At 40.5% G+C, this 12,093-nt stretch overlaps 1 long non-coding RNA gene across 1 annotated transcript in view; it reads left to right on the top strand.

The window, feature by feature from the left end:
- Positions 1-12,093, top strand: part of LOC129189596 (uncharacterized) — a 51,442-nt gene that overhangs the window by 26,373 nt on the left and 12,976 nt on the right. Inside the window, exon 2 of the long non-coding RNA XR_008572818.1 lies at positions 2,205-2,419. This is a non-coding gene — a long non-coding RNA (uncharacterized LOC129189596). The remainder of the gene's footprint in view (positions 1-2,204; positions 2,420-12,093) is intronic.

The following is a 12,093-nucleotide window of genomic DNA, read 5'->3' on the forward strand; positions in this document are numbered from 1 at the left end:
TGGTAGCAGAAGCACTCGGGTGTGTTGCCAGCAGAGGCGAAACAATAAACCAGCGGCTGCCAGCTGTGGGTAGTCGGCTTAAATGAGTATCGGGTAATTAGCAACAGGTGTGCCCAGCGTCCCCGCCTCCAGCCCGCTTAAGGTGTAACTGCAACAATAAAGGAGAAACAAGCCAGAAGAAGGCAGGTACCACGCAGTGACAACCACAACAAATGGTAGTCACTAGCACATTGTGACAGACTTTTTCCTTCTGCACAGAGCATCGGTGAACATCGAGCTAAAATGCTCAGGTGGAACTGCTGGAAAGTTTAATTGTACTTTGCCTCAGAAGATGCAGACGCAGCCACCTGCAACAAGTACCTGAAAGAGATGTTGCACAAGTAATGTCTTGTTAGTAACTTCATTTTTCTCAACTAATACACAACTCTTGCATGTAAGATCAACTCGCCAACACTGTTGTAATGCTAGGCTAACATCAACACAATCACAGTCCCTATAGGCAACATTGCACAGGGGTCCACTCCAACCATATACACACATAAGTTGGGCCATCCATGGACATTTCCAAACATATAAACACTGAAAATGTGCCATCCAAAAATACAATCTTTAAGTAAAATGTGCCATCCAAAAATACAATCTTTAAGTACACTTCCTTTGGAATTTTCATCATCCACAATCCTTATGTGAGACATGAACACGTCTTTCTCTTTTCTGTGCGTTCTAAAGATATAAAAACAGCTAAAAAAGAGGGAGTTAAGGATGCACCTATTCTGACTGGAAAGCCTTCTAAAAAAACAAAACAAAACCAAACAGCGCCAACAACGCACCATTTACATAATGTGACCCGCATACTAACAAAGCTACAGCAACATTATTATTGGTATTAACATTGTTACGCCCAAGAACTACGTTGCTGGCGTAGTAACACTTACTGGCGCCACACCACTCCGGCTAGCGACTAGCTTCACCACACACTCGCTCACAATGCCTCAGGCCACCACCGAAAGGTAACGCTACATATTGGAGCTGACGCCACTGCTGCTATGTTTTTGTTTTTTGAGTTTGAAAAAGTTAACGCTAGATGTAGCGTTCCTTTCCATATTGCTTTGTGAAATCAGTGCACCCAGGAAAGTTCTACTTATGCTTAAAATGAGTAAATACTGTTGGTATTGCATGTTATCATGAATGTGCCTGTTACTACATGCTCACAGCATGGATATAAAACCGTGTTTTTTTAGGTGTTTTAATAGCGTTTTTTCTAGGTGGTAAGAAAGTGCACTTTTCCTTGAAGCACAAAACTATTGGTAGACCCATCACTATTGTTTAGACCGTGAGTTTCCAAATTGTGGCCTTGGGTTCATTTGCGGCCCGCTACTCATTTATTATTATAGTGGAAAAGAAATTAGATGTTAAAAAAAACCCAGCAAAAATGGAAAAAATCGAGCAAAAAGGCACAATCTGAAATGTTGACACTAATAATTAAGTACACAAAGCTTTGGCTTTAAATATACATAAATGTTTTTTTAGCATTTTTATGAAAATAAAAAATATATATTAAATTGGTCCCCTGCATCCTTTGATTTTTTTGTATGCGGCCCTCGGTCAAAAAAGTTTGGACACCCCTGGTTTAGATGCACCGGCACTACTTGCTGTGAGAGTGGGAAATCGGGGTGGGGCGCCTTTAGGGAACGCCGATCTCGGCCGACCACTGGCTTTGCAAAGTCTCCACGTTGTCACAGCTCTGTAGTGATTCTAAGTTAAGTAAGTCCTTTGTAGTACCCCAAGCATTTACCTGCCTTGTCTGTTAGCTGTGTATTCATTATTAATTGAATTAAGTGGAATGTAAGGACTTCAAGTATTGTTTTTTCTCTTTTTTTTTTTGCACATTCCCTGTGTTATGTATTGCTGCTGGTTTTGCAGTGATAATTATGACAATTTGTTTTGGGTTTTATTTCATATTGATGAATTTACTGTCATTTCTGGTGTATAAGCCACTCCTGTTTTCTCATGCTTTGAAACCTGCGGCTTGTACAGTAATGTGGCTAATTTATTACTAAAACTACATGTCCCATGATGCTTAGAGTGCAGCAGGAAGTAGTGATGCGGATGGGTGAAGTGAAAGCTAATATCACGTTTTGAAGTCTTATGCAGCGATCTCTGACACATCTTAAGTAAGTCTGATCACTGTATCATTACTACAGCCTCTGTTTGGACTACTAGGACCAACTTTCTACTATCAGCTTCCAAAAGGCTGGACTGAATGAAGAGGATAACTCAAGCTAAACCACCAAGAGTGACAACGAAAGAGAGAGAGAGAGACTGTGTGACAGCTGTTCAATTAAGATGCTGAAGAAGACGACTTGAGTGGTTTTAGTTCCCAGGAGGAGGAGGAGGACAGCGATGAATGACTTTTCTGGTAGGCTACTGTTTTAGTTGTTTTACACACACAGTTCGGCACTGTTTGGAACAAAGCATTTGTTTAATCAAAGGTTAAAAAAAAAATTCTGTGTAACATCTTTCTGTGTAGTAAATATCACATATTAGGACGTGGACACCTCATAGACATATAGACAGTTTATATCTACAAATCTTTTTTCTCTTTAAATTTAGGCTTGATCACTTCCACTTGTAAAACATGTAAAACATGGCCGCGGTCCAGTGATGATGATATCTTCCTGTGTTTCCACTACGTGTTGCCGTCATGAATCAGCACCGACCAGGCTGGGGTAATGTTCCCTGGAAAGAACTATGAAATGAACAAAGGGAAACCTGTGCGGTGAACCCAAACAAATGGGAAAGCAAAGCATTGCTAACACGTAGAACCAAGCCGCAGCAGCATTTTCTGCACATTTAACAGAGCTTGTGTTTACGTCCTTTGGGACGCAGTGTGGAGTAATACCGTGGTGATTTCCTGGCGTGGGATATGAATACGTCGCAGCTGTATCCCTCTGCCGCCAGAGGTCGTCCAGCGGTGTGACAAACCCAGGTCGTGTTTAGTCTCCGATATTCTAGAGCCCCTAATGAAATAATCCAAATAGGATTAGTGCAAGGCCTTTGAAGTACAGTGTGCTCTGCTTCTGGCAACATCGCCTCACCGTGCTCCTTTTGATCAACGCAATCAAATTCAACCTTTTGGAGGGGTCCCGCTGTGTCCGATCCATTCCAGGAACTGAGGCTTCTGGGTCGCTTCATTTTTGCAGTGAAAGCTGAGGGGATTCCCTGGTTCCAACGTTTACAATAGAACGTCTGTATGACGTAATACGCCTCTTAATTAGCAGATGTCACTGAAGGAAGGGTAAGCTAATTGGAAATGAAACCTAGCATCCTCTTTTTCTTTCTAATTGTTAAGGTCCTACTTCCTCATCTCCTGGCGAGCATCCGAATGCGCATTTCTATGGACATTTGAGTTAATTACCGCTTTCTTCGGGCCCAAACGACCATGGGCGGGGGGGTGATGAGTTTGGGGCTCTCAATCTATAGATCAATTCACCAAATCTCACCTCTGGGGCCGCCGTGTGTGTGAGAACCTTGTTTTTGAGGCGGGTTCTAAGTTATTGAGCAAGGCTGGAGCTTTGTGTCGCCCATTCATGGCGGCGAGTGGATTGAAGCGAGTGAAAAGCGTCGCCATGACAACCTCAGTCATCTGTGAAAGATAAGCGCGGGTGTACTTTGGCTATAATGAACTGACGGCCGAGTGTCATGACGCTGTAACGCAACACGGGGATGGCTGTACTTTGTTAAAGCAAGCTGCAGATCTGTGGAAGGGAAATAGTTTCAAGGTTTCTACGTTTAAAGGGATAGTTGTGATTTTTTGACACGAAGTTGTATGACATCCCGATCAGCAGTGGAGTGCATCAACAATGACTCCCCCCCCACTTCGTCCCGTGAGTTCTGATTGTTTTTCGGTGTTGAGGGAAGTACTTCCAGCCAGTTGGTGGGGTCACTTTCGTAAAGTGTTATGCTTCTCAAAATATTATGTGTTCAAAAGAGTAATACGTTTGCATCACAAAATAGTTTTCCCCAAAAAAGTCAGATCACAATCGCTCTGCGTTATTTTCTCTCCTTTGGTATTATTGCGCGCTGCTGCCAGCTGTCAATTGTTGTGCACATTATGACAATAAAACTCTTGAATGTTGAATCTTGAACATTTCCATCACCTGCTTCACAGTGTTTATGGGTGGGATAGTGAAAGTAAACATGTGTGACTACGAAACAAGTGATGGCAACACTCCTTTTAGCACAAAGCTGAAGAGATACTTACAGTACATGAACAGGATGCCAAACTTCGTCAGATGAAGTGAGAGAGGAGGGGCAGAGAAGTGCTGGACCCACCGCTGTACTGTAGATGTGAGTAGTCTATACTACTATTTGCTTTTTCCATCTTATTTTCACTGATTTCTAAACAACACTTGACAGCTATGTGAGTTTTTTAAACTTACACACAGCTAACATACTTTATGTATTGTGACTCGAAGCATACTCATAGAATCATGGAGCCCATCCACACTTCCAGTTGTCTGACTATAATAATAATAATAACAGTCATCATATAAGATAATATAATATGTAGAAGCTTCACTGGTAACATAACATTTGGTGATTTGCTGCACACAACGTTATGAGCTGATTCTTGATAGCCTGTTCCGAGTATAATGCCAGGTGACATCTAACTAGCTAACTATATAATTCTTACCCGGGCTGCTGGAACAGCAGAACTCTTTAAAACACGTTTCTTCCTCTGTTTTGGGCATGTAGGAACTTTATCCTTCTCGCTAAAGTGTGTACTACACACATGAAGCTGTTTCATCCTGGCCTCTTTGGTTCCCACTTTGTAGCAAATATGCCTTGAAGCCAAAGACAGGATTGCAATATACAGTATCGGGCCATTCAGACACATTCTGTTGTTAACGCGCTGATGACTACAAGTCCGTGCCATTTTTGTAGATATTTTTTTTTGTGACAATACCATTCTAACCTAGTTCTCAGTTTAACGCTCTCGCATCACAGAGGTTGTCATCCGCACGTGTAAACGCTGTGGGACACATGCGCAGGCGGCAGCGCACTGTCATACCGACGGAGGGAAAATAACGCCGACTTTTTTTGAAAAACAGTTTTGAGTTGCAAATGTATTACTCTTTTGAACGCATATTGTTTTGAGAAGCAAAACGCTTTACTAAAGTGAACCCACCAAATAGCCGGAACTTCTTTTCTCAACACCAAAAACCGACCAAAACTCGGCTCAGGGGACAAAATGGGGGGGTAAGTCACTGTTGATGGACTACACTGCTGATGGGGATGTCAGGCAACTTCATGTCAAATATCCCAACTGTCCCTTTCAGGCAACGTTTGCATAAACTCTTTTTAATTGACAATGGATACAAACATTGTCTTTTTGGACATTTGTTTAAATGACATCAGTGTTTGTGGAACTGGGATGATGTCATATAATTACAAATAGTCCTTTCTGACCAGCTATTTTTAGGCTTAAGTTGAGGGTTTAAGGGTTAGGGCTTAGGGTCGTTTCAGGGTTGGAGAGTAGGGTTAAGGTTTAAGGTTAGAGTTAGGCTTAGGTTGTTAGGGACTCAAGTCAGAGGAAAGCGATTTGCGTGAATGTTTAGGTCAGGGTTCCTGGCAGTTCCATTCTGAAGTTGTTGTGTTATTAAGTTGGATTGTCTTCAGTCAGTTTTTACAGTCTCTTGAAATATTTTCCCTTTCTGTTATTCTCAGGCGATTTTTTTCTTGTCTTATCATTTTCAGATGGTCTCGTCAGCCATGCCAGCTTCCTTTCTTGAGACCAATCAGAGACCTGCTTTCCCTTGTCTGTGTGTGTTATTGGTGATTAGTCGGAGTGTATTTAGTTCCAATGCTTCTAGCAGTCAGTGAGAGGATACGTTATTCCCAAGCTTCTCACAAGCTGACTAAACAAAAGATTCCAAAAATCCGACAAGCTTCCCTTCTCGTTAAATAGAACGGGAGTGATTAAGTCATCGGGTCTTCAGCGGACCGCCCATCCTCTGAAAACTATTGCGAGCCAACGTCCTGACCCATATTAGATCCTCAAGTTGTAACAGCCGGAGTGGTATGGTGCTAATTTAGCATAGCGGGTGAGGACTTGGGGAAAGACCGAAATTCTCCCAACAAGCGTATTTGTCCAGATGGACCTGCTTACGGCTGGAACGTATTCCTGACGCAGCACACGGTGTTCAGAGATGTATGAATTAGCCTTTAACATGCAAACAGGTGTACGCCAGCAGAAATAGCTCCTCGCTAAGCTAATGATTGCCCCGAGTGAGACACGCCGTAATAATAACAATTATCATTCCAAACCCTGTCTGAGTTTCACACACTTTATTGGTTTTGTGTTGAGGTCCAAAATAGAGGAAAGATTGAGGACTTTATGAAGCTAACCGCATATCCCTTGGACTGGTAGCCTCTTCATTCGTTGCCAAATTGTCTTCTTACAAAGCAGACAGGTCTCCTTTAAGATCATTTAAAAAGATTTAGCATATTTTCTTAAGGAGTCTCGTCTGAGTGGTGGATGAGTCATACGATGGCTTGTATTTCTGAGAGATGATGTCAACATGTTGCCTTCCACCGCTGATGCTCCGGTCTGGACCGTCCATTTCCGTCCCCTGAATAACGTCCATCTTTAGTCTTTAAATATAATTATTATGGATGAGGTCTTGGTCGGGTTTGGCACACTTTAGGGTTAAGGTTACAAAAACATTGGCTTAATGCTATTTTAAACGTCCGCAGCAACTGTTCCAGTCGTGGCTACAAGCTGGACTCACGCAGCTGCCCCCCCCTTCCTGGCCACTTTAGTGATTGTCACTAATGACCACCTCAACAGACCTCCCAACGTGGACTTTCCATCTATTTATACCTTCTGCAAACAGGCATGCATATAGTGGAACCTCTAAGGATGAAGCCCTTCCATTCCAAGCCTTAGAGGTCCCATATGATGTAAAAGTGATCTTTTTAATCGCATTCTAACAGAAACACAGAGGAGCCGCGTTAGTGTCATTAATCCATCGCCAAAAGTCAGACTCAAACTGAAACTGACTCTAACCGAGTCAGTTGTTCCCATAAGAAATCATGTAAAGCCAATGTATCCGTTCCAGAAACACTTTTTATACGTAGTTTGACATGCAGGAAACACTGCATATCGGCTGGCGATATGGGGTAGGCTCTAGCATACCGCCGCCACCCTAATGAGGGTTAAGCTGCATAGAAAATATTGAAATAAAATATTTGATATTTTGTAAAGCAGCACATGTAGATATGCTAAAGAGTTAAAGAAGAAAAAAGTGCATCTCAGCTTTGTCATATCGTTGAAGGCGATTATAAATATCAACTTCACTCTTTTTCCCCTATTTTGCTGGGGGGGGGGGGTTCTTTCAAATATTTCAACTTTCTTTTTAAAAAATCTTTGTACATTTTCCTCTCATAATATTTTGACTTTACTCCCCATAATATAAAAAAACAACTTTTTTCTCAACCTAATTTTCCAAAAATGCCAACTATAATTTGTTTTGTTTGTTTCTGATAATATTACAACTTTTTTTAAGTGTGTTCTTTTTCTTTCAACTCTATTCTTCTAAAACATGTTTTTCCTCGTAATAATGACTTTATTCTCATAAAATACTTTTTTTCTTGTGACAATACAACTTTTTTTGTCTTAATATTTTGACTTTATTGTAATAAAATAGGTTTTTTTTTTCCATTTCCATTTTTTTTCTGTTGATGTTTTTTTTTTTTTTTTTACATTTTGCAAGTACTTTAACTTTCTTCTTGTAAATTTACTTCTCATAATTATGACTTTATTCCCGTAATATTTTGACTTTATTGTGGTAACTTTGTAACTTATTCTGCAACCTAATTTTCCAAAAGTTACAACTTTATTTGTTGTTTTGTTTTTCATGATATTCCGACTTTAAAAAACAACAAAAAATGTCTTTGTTTAATATATCAACTTTGTTGACTAAAGTGACATCGCCAACTACTGGCCTGGAATGCATATTACAGTGCTTACCAGGAAGTGAAGCACCTTTCAAACTGTCCAAAAAATGTACACAACACACACACACACACACACACACACACACACACACACACACGTGTTGCCTTGTAAAGCAGACAAACTCTGACCTTTTACTGAGTCTTCTGACTTGTCCTGAGATTAGCACCGAGGCGTCTGGGAAGTGCGTCCATGTTGTCAGCAAAGACATGAGAAAACCACAAAGGACTTCAGCACATGACGGCCGTTTGAGTCCAACAAGTCTTTCTTTCTGACACCTGCCGGACTTCAGGAAAGGAAGCTTCCATGTCGGCCGGACGGGAAACAAAAGTCACGTCCAAACAAACGTAAAGGACGGAGGAATGTACTTGGCAGCTGAACGCAACACATTAATTTTAAGCGCGCGGGGGGGGGGGGACCCTCTCATTACTTCATTGTGCTTCCTTTTGCTCGTTGGCTACTTCGCCGGGTTCCCTTTGGATTTTCCCATGCCCCGCTATCTTTTCTCAAGTCTTAATCTTTTCATTCCGTCAGGCTCGCTTCGGGCAGCCTGGCCGCGCTTTCCAAAGGTCCGGGCTTCATGCTAATTGTCCCTCAATGGCATGGTTACCTCCCACCTCCATAATGCACCTTGTTTCCTCCGCTCAGGCCATCTTTGGCTCATTCACATTCCGGAGGGTCGGCGAAGGGAGCAACGCCTCAGGCGACGCCGGCACAAAGTAAACTGAAATGAAAACGGAAGAAAAAAAACAAAAGAAAATGCGGGCGTTTTGTTGTGGAATGGAAATGTGAAATGGGTGGGCTTGACCAGCCGAGCGTCCTTCATGCCACATAATTGATTTTGACTCTCAGAGTTTTGTCGTACTTACAAGTTAAATGAAAGTCCAGATCGTGGTTTTGGGACGCACACACAGAAAATCTGCTGACTGGGTCTTACACCGAGCCTCAAATTGTGTGTTTTTCTTTTTTTTCCAGCCCTCAGCGCTGAGACAACAGCAGCCACACTCCATTAACATCACTTTGATCTTCTTTGGGAGATGAAGGGGAAAAAAATCTAAATACAGAAGCAACAATTCAAATTGGAGCCTAATTAGCAGAAATTGCTTGCACATTGGCTGCTATTTTTACGATGGGACTTCTCCCCGCGCTGCCTTTGAGTCGTGACCGAGATGCTTAATTTCATCGTTAAATGGACGCGCTAATCAAAAGAGGCGGATAAATATTTGCTTTTGCCGGTGCGCCGGTTCAATACTTATCACAGGTTGGCGACACAAAGCTTGAAATGAATAAACTGAGTGTAATTCTGTTTTTATTGCACCGTAATTGATCTATATTTTCTTTTAATGTCGATTAAATTAGAGATCATGTCGTTTTTGGATGGCTCTCATGTTAGGAGTAGACACTGCTCACTTATGAGCCATCAAACTGACAATAATGGGCCCTTTTTGATTTGATTTCTAATGCAACTTCTGCGATGGATCGGGTTGTTTTAAACTGTGAAAATGGGCCAAAAAGGCGATGTCGGTGTAACTGCTGGTGAAATCTGGTGCATTTGGAATCACTTCAGGTGAAATGTGAAAGCTTGTGATGCTATTTCCTTTGTGTTGAATGTATTTATTTTGTTATTTTCATATTGTACTTTTTAGGTTTATTTTATAATTATTTTGGTTTTTATGTTTTTATTATTTTTTGGAATTGTTATTTTGTGGATTTATTTTGTAATTATTTTTAGCATATTTTATATTTTATTGTTTAGTTTATTTTGTGGTTAACTGTTTAGTATTTCTGTCTGTTTATTTTGCAATTATGTTTTTTATTTTATTTATTTTTATTACTCCTTATTAGCTGTTATTACTATTTTTTCTTATTCATGTTTATCTTGCCATTTTTTTCTTAATTTTTTTATATATAATTTTTTGGATCATTTGGATTTATTAGTTATTTTATTCGTTTTATGTTTAATTAGTAATTGTTTTTTAGCATATTTCATATTTTTTTGGTTAGTTTGGTTATTTTTTTATTTTATTTAGTATTTTTCCCATTTATTTTGAAACTATGTTATTAGTTTTATTTTATTATTTTTTTAATGATTTTCATTATTTCTGGTTATCTTAAAATCATTGCTACATTTTTATCTTCTTATAGTATTTTTTTCTGTTTATTGTTTAATTATTTTTAAGTCATTACTTATTTTATATGATTAATGTTTATTTTGTAGTTATTTTTGTATTTTTTATTTAGTTTTATTTTGTAGTTTTATTTTGTAAATATGATGTAGTTATTTGTTTTTTATTGTTATTATTTTTATTTCATTGTTTTTAATTTTTTAATGTTTTAGTTTTTAGATTTCTAATTTTTAGAAGCACTTTATGATATTTTTACTGTTAATAAGAACAAGTAAAAATAAACTGCACGGATCCAACAAGCTCATGTAACTTGTAGGCACTGAATCGGAATGAGGCCATTGGAGCTGCAGTGTAAATGCAGCCTACACTGAACCAGGTCTCACTGTGATATCTGATGCTATGCCATGATGTGTCTTATTCTGCCTTGGTAGCGAATAGACAAGCGGATGAGAAATATTGTCTCTTACACCCATCAGGCTATGATCGTGAAGTCTACAAACGTCACATCATCCTGTTGTCCGGACTTTTCCCACATCCCAAGAACCCAGCTTTTGTTCTCTCGCTTGTGTTTTTTTTTTTTTTTCCATGACATAGCTAGCATTCATCTTCCAGTGTATTGTTGTCAGTCTTGAGCGAAGAAGTTTACAATAATACGAGTCACCACTTGGACTGTTTTCGTTGGTCACTGGTGTTGGCACTGTGTGCCCACAAATGACTTCATTGTCATCTCCACCTTTGAGGCATGCATGCGGTTTGATCCAGAATGCTTTGCTATGTTTTTCTTGGCGTTTTGTGGGTCTTTAGTCAAAGTCGTTAGTGTCAAAAGGAGACGCTCGGCCACCTTATAAGATGATGTAACGACTTTCTCACAAGCATATAATTACATTTGTCCCAAAAGTAGGTAGAATTTTCCTGATTGATAGCTTGATTGAGGGAATTCAATGTACAGTTTATTTCCCTAGTGTAGAACGCTAGGGAAATAACCTAGGGCTAGGGTTAGGGTACACTCGAATGTGAGTACACTAACTTCCCGTAACTTCCACAAAAAGCCAGACGTGAGTAAAGTTCCGTGCTCCTTTACAGAAAGGGGATTTCTATGTGTCTTTGCATTGTGCAGGTCATTTGCATGGAGGCGCATGGTTTTCACAACATTGGGTCTTGCAGTATGCAAGGCATGAAGCAGCCTTCAGGTTGAAGTCAGTTGGTTAAATAATATCTACTTTAAAGAAAGGATGGTGACAGAAGAAAATCTAGGGCGTCTTTGGTCAAACTCTCCTCCTAAGACCACTTTATCTCCTCCAGTAAAGTTAATGTGGAGCAGAGTCAAGGTCACCGCTTGAAGACCACCTCTCTGCCTCACACAACACCAAACAAGGCTCTCCCTTCCCTGCAGCCATGATGAGTTAAAAAGGAGAAAGATTCCTGGGTGCAGACAGATAGTTGTTAGGCTTCCTTTCCAAAGCTCCCATCGTGGCTGACCCTCCCGTGAACCTCTGAAAGTCACACTCATGGCCAATGTAAGCAGATGCCTCTTCAGGCTCTTATTTATGCATTAGACGATAATGCTACGCCGCATGTGATACCTCAAGACTCGGCAGCCAGTGGAATTCATGCTAAACAAGCACGGAGAGAAACCACCCAGGCTTTCCAAGGATCCATGATGAGCCCACATCATTATTGCTGGATCCTCTTGGATCTGCTCCGTCATACCATCCCCACCTGGGAATGCTCCTAAACTGGAAATGTTGTAGTTTGAGTCGGCACTGTAGTTATTTAATACTAAGATGCAGCACAGCTAAGGGAGGGTTATATGTTACAGCAATTATTCCATCATTGGTATCCAATTGTACCCCAAGAAGCCCTATCCCTCAGAACAGGGGTCCCCAACCACTGGTCGATGGATGGGGCCGAACCACGATGCGGAAAACTTCCATCCATCCATCCATC

The sequence above is a fragment of the Dunckerocampus dactyliophorus genome, chromosome 11, assembly GCF_027744805.1.
Source record: "Dunckerocampus dactyliophorus isolate RoL2022-P2 chromosome 11, RoL_Ddac_1.1, whole genome shotgun sequence".
NCBI lineage: Eukaryota > Metazoa > Chordata > Actinopteri > Syngnathiformes > Syngnathidae > Dunckerocampus > Dunckerocampus dactyliophorus.